We start from the raw sequence: 7,649 nt of genomic DNA on the forward strand, positions 1-7,649 counted from the left end.
GCTGTCTGATGCTGAAGTAATCCTAGCAAAGGGTTAATTTGGGCAGCTTCACAAACAGGGTGAGTTTATGTGTTAATGGCTCTTCCCTTTGCCAGAGATCTTATTTTGAAAAAAAGAAAAGAAAAAAAGAAAGTCTTCCAAGATCTAATGTAACATCTATTTTCTAGGAAGAAAACAGGTTAATAAATAATATTGTCTGAGGTTTATTGGCCTTTTTTGTCATTCATCCCCAGTGGGAATTACAGCAAGGAACCGTTGCCCTTGTTAACCTGCAAACATTTTTCACTCAGTTAGATCATTGACTCTGACTCCAGGGTCCAATTTTCTTTTTATTCATTAAGCACATTGGGAAGTGGAGTTCCTAACCCTTTCCAGTCTAAATGTGGAACAATCACATCCCCTCACAATCAAACGCCAATGTGCTGGGACCTCCACATTTCAGTGCAATCTCTCAGTGACGCAAGTTTTTAACAATTGAAGGATATTAAGTCAAAAAGTTGTTTTCTAATTGGAGGCGCTCAGGGGAATTCAAAAACACACTGGAAGTTGGTACATGTGCCTTTCCAATTATCTTTGTTGAAATCAGGGGAGAGGGCATCATAAATCTCAGGCAGCAGCTTCCAGAAGCTGAGTTTGGGAATTAAAGCCTGTTAGGATAACACATCTGATGACCACAAGTATTACTGCTTTAGAGAGCTGACACGACATGGTGGAATATGTCGTTTCCGTGGGTGGTGTAATATTGACATTGCAATTCCACTTTAGGATAAAAGAAAAATAGGCGCTGTACAGAAAGTCAAAGGTGTTGACATGCACAGAGGGTGGCAAGGGCCCTCAGTTTTAGCCAAATTCCCCTTTCATGTTGCAGTCCTCTACAGTCTATGCCATTCTGGAAGGTTTCCCAACCCGTTTTTTGAGAGTGCAGATGGGTTGCAGGAGGAGAGAAGAAATTGAAAAGCCCCGTTTCGTGTGCAGAAGACCATTTGTTGTACTTGGGATTCTATCTGACATGTCTGGTTGTGTTTCTGTTTCATATCATGTGTATTACATCAACTTCAAACTCCTGTCTTAAGCGCAATAACTGGTGCCTACAAATATGTCAGATTAAACATGTGCTGTAATAGCCAAGTCAACTCCTGAGCATAGCTCGAACCTGCATATATAGGGAAATTTATTTGGGACTATTGAAAGAATTGAGCTACAGTCCCAAGTTACCCAACCGTCATCATCCAATGCAGTTTAAAATGACACTCCCCACTTTGAGTATGCCCAACAAAGTCATGGACCTTAATAGAAGGCCCCAGGGGAAAGAGAAAAAGGAAGTGGAACTTAATAAAGTTCCCAGGCCCTCATGGGAGCATCAAGGTTTGATTCATTTGGGATGTGAGCCAATAAACAAGCTTCAAGATGATAACACTCACATGCTGCCAGATCTATTCATGTGTCCACACAGACATACATGTGATCCTGTACCTTACATGTATGTACACAGAATAATTACTTTGAGAACCTCCACTTATATGCCACAAATATGTGATGGGCTCAATTGCTCTGTGCACACCAATATTGACTTATTGGGGGGGAAATTAGCAAAACCATTAAACGCCAATCTAAATGAATATCAATGTTAATTTAGAACAAAATGGCAGCCAACAAGTGAAATGGCTTTGTGGCTTCAAGTGCCATACAAAAACATAAAAGGTCAAGATGGTTAGTTGTTGCAAACTATCCAAACCCACATTCTCTGGAACATAAACCTCATATCACAGAGGCAGAGGTGGGGAGAGATGTTGTCTTATATGGAGTCAAGAGGGCCATTTTAAGTTCAGTTCTTTTTTAAAAAATATTTTTATTAAAGATTTTCTTGGTTTACAAAAGTACCTGCATTGTAAACCTTCCCCAATGACAACAGGGTCTAAATTCAACTATATCACAAAATTAAAATAAACTGGCCTGTTTAGAGGCAAAAATATGAAGAAGGTTTTAAGTCCGGCCACATAAAAGCATAGCCTTGATTTATGAACTGGAAAAAATAATATGCCAGTCTGTGATATGCCTTTTTATACATAAGAATTTGCAGAGTGTTGTGGTTGCATTTTAAAAAGGAGCTCGCCCTTCACACATACACAACATTCCTGCAAGCGTAAGAAGCAAGGGTTTGTTTGTTTGTTTGTTTGTTTGTTTACAGAAGATAGAGCCAAATAAAGGTGAGATTCTCATGACTTCCGCAATGGTAATTTTAAGAAAATCCCTAATAATGAGAAACATGGTGAAATGGCCGAAACTGGTTATCATTGCTGCTATCTGACATGACATCATTGTGTGAGAGGCTTTGACTCTCAGTTGAGACATCAATTAGGCTGGGACAAAACTGTCAATTCCAGTTTTTCCTCAATTCCTTGTTGCTTGTATATAGAGTCTGAATGAAAATTCATCATGAATTTAGTGCAAATTTCTTCTGAAATATATTTTGTTTGCAATTTGCCTGGTAGTCACATTTCCGCAAACAATTTCCCTTAACACAACACATTTTTATGTTACTTTTACTAATATTTGTGCTTTTATGCATTGCAAAATTCAGTGAAGTGCTTTGCTTCACAACTTGTTTCAGCAACTGTGAATTAGGCAGGCTCACTTTAAAACCCTAAATAAGCCAAATTTCTCTTCCACCTCTCGTGCGACTCGAACATACTCAGAACAGTGCTCTCTCCTTCCTATTTTCCATCACACAAGACTGTCCCAAATCCCAGCTCGGGGCCCCTGCAGTAGCTATATATTTGTAGCCTGCCAGAGACAACCGTGTTGGAAGGTAGTGAAAAGCAAAGAAATTAGATCACAAGGTCCAAAGTGGAAGCCCAGAGTACAGTGTCATCGATGTGCTCCACATAGTCCCTAACACCTCATAACTTCAGTGAGTAAACCATGTGGTACAATACATCTCTGTCCAGGTGTCTCCCTCGTCCAATGTCAATATCCTCATAAACTTCATGGCCAAGAACATTTTTCATTGTCTTGGTTTCATGTTTTCAGTCCAAACCCTTAAGAACTTTTTTTAAAAAAAATAAAAGCATGCATTTGAATAACTACATTTCTGTAACTGTGTTGGTGCTTTTTTTTTTTTAAAAAAAAAAACTCACTATAAATAAAGAGTGACATTTACATATATTGGGAATGGCAAAGAAAAGTCCAGCTATACCACAACTCTTTACAGGCAGATTGACTCACGACTGTTACCTACTGATGCCAGAAATACTTCATGATGGAGTATTGTTCCCGCATTGACCAAGTTTTGTTTGTTTGTTTGTTTGTTTGTTACAATAGCTTTGTTTTGAGGGGGGAGCCTTCAGCCACTTCATCCTTAATGGTAAGCCCCCTCCACCAAAATTATTAGAATTTACTCCTCCACATGTCACCAACAATCCCCTCACTTTCATACGGCACACACATAGTCACACACATGTGTACATGGGAAAGGACGCCTCCTACAGCCCAGCTCTAGAGTAAGTCAAATTTATATAATCAGCTTCATAAGTTGAAAAGCCTGGGAGACATAAGGTGTTGTTGAGCGATTCATGCTTTATTGAAATGCTGGCACATTATATCTTGCTGATTTGAGAGTTTCCCACTACCTACCCCCACCCCCTTTTCAGCTATACCCCTATGCCCTTGGTCAGGGGTAGTCAATGAGGCACTTTCCAGATATTGTAGGACTACAACTCCCATCATTCCACACATGACCAATGATCGGGGATGATGGGGTATCTTTGTTTGTTTGTTTGTTGTTTTGTTTGATTTCATTGTGCATTTGGTCCAATTCCCCTCCCCTCCATAGCATTAAATGTTCATCTTTACATGTATCTATAATAAAACTATAGATTTTTATTTTTTTTAAAGGATCTATGAGCTTCAAGGTTTTACAGAACGTTCATGACTGTTGAGTCTCTAACATGTTGAGGAAATGTTAAAGTAACTCACACCATTGTCTGGAGATAGAATGTCCTGCCTCACCCCGACCATTGACAAAAACAACAACTCCTGTTCTTGCTTCTTGCTTTGTTGGTGGGACTGCTGCTGTCCAATCACAGCTGTTTTAAAACCCCAGATTCTGATATTATTTCACATGGATGGTTTTAATTTCTGTCCTGGAAAGGAAAAAAAAAAGCAATTTAAGGGAACCAGAAGTTGGGCCGATTCTGTGAGATTAGCATATGTCTATGGTCGACAGCAGTTGAAACAGAGAATGTTAGCATACTCCTCAACTGTTCCGTTTTAAGCAGGGCATCCTGGAATCACAGATGGCAATCCTGGCTTCTGATTGGATCCTAGAATGTTCTGTTTTGGTTCTGTGTTCTGGCACGAGACGCCGGCCCAAAAGATGCTCCCTCTGGCATGAGTCATCTGGGTCACACCAGAACAAAAGCTGCTCGGTTTTTGGTCTTGCAAAACCAAGAAAAAAGCGTCTTTGGGTCTTGTGCTCTTACGCAAGTGCAAGAGCTCAGGACCAAAATAGGAGCATCCTGACTTTGGTCCCAGGAATGTTGGGGGGGGGGGGTGTTATGTGTTAGGGTATCCGCTGAGAAAGAGAAAAGGAGGCAAGAATGAAAGGCAGGCCAAGAGAGCAAATTGGCTTACTAAAGCCACTAGCAGCCCATAATAAGCATCCTGGATGGGGCTCATTAGGGGTGGGAGGATGAATTCATGTTGTGAGGTTAACAAACTCCTTTCCCTGCACCATTCAGGAGGAAGGAAAGGAAAAAGCACCCCCTTTCCCCTTTCCATTTATGTAGAACCACCACCACCAACCTTCCATAGTAATAAATTGCTAAGATTTTGGCAGCCCGGCAGTCAATCTCAGGCCCAAGGCCTCTGTTGCAGTAGAGGAAGGTACCAGGGGAGGGAGGGACGGAGGAAATCTTCTTTCTCACCTTCTTCTTGTCTCCTCCACCCTGAGAGGTTTGAATACAGGATTCCTGTTTCAGGCTGGCTGGAGCATTGAACAGAAGCATTTGTTTAACGGGACACAAACACTGTAACATATTGCAGTGTATTTTCAAGGATAATCATATTATTATCTCACCCTCCATCCAATGAGCTCACCATGGCATTCACGTGGTTATCCCATTTTATTCTTTCCCACTCTCTCTCGCGCTCTCTCTCGCGCTCTCTCTCTCTCTCTCTCTCTGGGATATGGTATTTGCTGAAAGGTAGTAACTGGGCTTGGAACACTGTGTAAGATTCATGGTTGAGTGGGAATTTCAACCCATGTTTCTCTGATCCAACATTCAGGGCTAACCCAAGATACTTTGCTGCCTGAGGCACAATAGCAAGTCTCTCCAGCTCCTCCGCCTATCCTTGGCAGTAAAAATGCAATGGTAATGAATTAAATAACTGACCGTTTGCTTAACTTTGGTGACACCCAAAATCAGCTGCCTAATGGTAGAGATGGTCTCGCCAACATTCTTACCACTACGCCATATTGGCCTTGTTTTTTTTTAGGTATACTATGTAACTTTGGGAAATTGCCTTTCCCCCTTTAATTAAACATACACACCCTGAATGAGAAAACCTACTATTTTGTAAAAAGTTGCCTTTTGTATAATGTTTTCATGCTACTGATCTAGTTTCAATAAAAATATTGGGGCATCTGTTTTTGCACATTCAAAAAAAAAAAAAAAAAAATTAGAGAAGGAAATGGAAACAGATATCTCCAAAATAAAGCTAGTCAACTGAAAATAAAAGAAATCCAGTATGGACTTAGATGGTTTCAAATGGAAATAAAGAGGATTAATGGAAGAAAGTGTGTTAGTCAACAACCTCTTCATGACCTTCTGGCCACATAAAGTGGGGAGGAGGCGATGGACCCTTTAGTCAGGCAGGAAGTTAAGAAGTACAGATCATTCTTAAAAATGCACACAAATGCAATATTTGAATGACTGTAGTGGAAGAGAGAGAAATCTCTGAAGACCAGCAGGAGGAAAGAAAATGCATCATATTTTCCTGGCTCACCAATCTTATTAGAGGAAGTAAGGAGAACCCAGACCCATTGCCAGATCACTAGGATTCACTTAGCATGCCAGAATATTTCAAACTGAACTAAAGAGACTGAGAGTGGAAACTACTTCTTGCCTAATAATCTATTAATTATTGGTTGCAAGGAAGCAGAAATAAACAACTGAGTAGATGAAGGACTGTATTTTTAAATAGAGAAAGCATTTCTCAGCCAGTGAGAAACAGGGATGCTGGGAAAGTGACCTTTTGTAAGACTGCAGAGACACCTAACAAGACATGGACACTATCTGTCTGCCCTTTCCAGGCATAACAAAATGTGATTGCTAGTGTTTCACCCCCAGAAAATAACTAGTTCTTATGCTTCTTCCCAGTCTCAGGACAGCATCCCACTTTCTGTTTACGGAATTCCAAAACAATATGGGATATCCTTGCACCACTCTCTTGGATAGTCAGGAATTACTTAGAAATACCTCAGCTGGGTGGCCATGTGTCCAACTTTAGAGAAGCCAGTTCTCCATCTGAAGGAGTCCTCTGTATGCAGGGCTGTCCAGTTTAAAGATGCAGAACCTTAAGAAGGAAAAGCAAGCTTTGATGTTGCCCATCCAAAGTTGGCTTAGCACATGACGACAACAGACTGAGCCAACAGATCAACTTGTTACAGTTTTTTCCACTAGTCTGAGAAATGCTGCACTTCTGTTTAAATTATATTAATTACTTATAAAGTCGCAGCTATGCAAATAAATTTGCATATGCATATTTAAATGCAAATTCGTATCCTCAACCTCCTACCTGGAACACTAACTGCCCTGATGAAAGATCTCTATTTTGGAAAAGGTCCTGCTTCTCAAGATGTCCTTCCTGTATATTATTTCATTCTTTCATGTTTATTGGCAACAGAACAATATGGAGTTCATTTTGATCACTCTCAGGCAAAAAGATAAACAAATATGAGTTGTTTCTAATGTGTCAGAAGTTGCCGTCTTGCATGGACTTTTCCCATAAATTTGTGTGGCTTCATACTAGCAACACAACCTTGACTGTAGCGCCCAAGGAAAGCTAAATATGATACCTGATTCTGAAATATATACATGCAATATATACATTGGGTTTGTGTGTAACAAAATGCTATAGAGTGCATATATACCTCTTAAGGATACCCAGTAATTGCACTGAAGACAATTAAATCATACCAGTGTAAGTGCCAATCTAGTGAGACTCTGTTTTCAACAACATCTAGCTGGTATTCTGAAGACATGGAATTTGGAATCTAGTCAACAGAACAGATGTTGGGGAAACGCCCTTGGTGACAATTTGTATGTTATGGCGGCACTCATATGGAATCAGCCAAGTAGTTTTTTCTGAATGACAGCACTTCACACGGCAGGACAAAACATCTGTGCTGGGCTTAGTATGTGAGGCAGCCCAAGTTACATGGCTTCTCTGTAACAGACCTGCAGATCCCTGGTAGCAGTAACTAGTAACTAGTGCTGGCATAAATATGTTCCCTGCCATTGCCAGAACCACAGTCTGGTCACCCAAGGAACACTAGGCACATAGAAACACTTCTAGTGGGGTCAGTAATGTATGATGCAGCCCCTGTTATGAACCAAAATCTTCCCAGAACACTTTTTCAAAGCACT

General features: G+C 40.4%; 1 long non-coding RNA gene across 1 annotated transcript; it reads right to left on the reverse strand.

Annotated features, from left to right (window-relative positions):
• Positions 1-3,628: 3,628 nt before the first annotated feature.
• On the reverse strand, positions 3,629-7,247 carry LOC308459618. Its single transcript, XR_013978228.1, has 3 exons — positions 7,200-7,247; positions 6,480-6,576; positions 3,629-4,142 (listed from the first exon to the last, which is right to left on the reverse strand). It is a non-coding gene; the product is annotated as an uncharacterized lncRNA (long non-coding RNA).
• Positions 7,248-7,649: the final 402 nt, after the last annotated feature.

Source organism: Podarcis pityusensis (genome assembly GCF_964106645.2).
Source record: "Podarcis pityusensis genome assembly, chromosome: 12".
Classification (NCBI taxonomy): Eukaryota; Metazoa; Chordata; class Lepidosauria; order Squamata; family Lacertidae; genus Podarcis; species Podarcis pityusensis.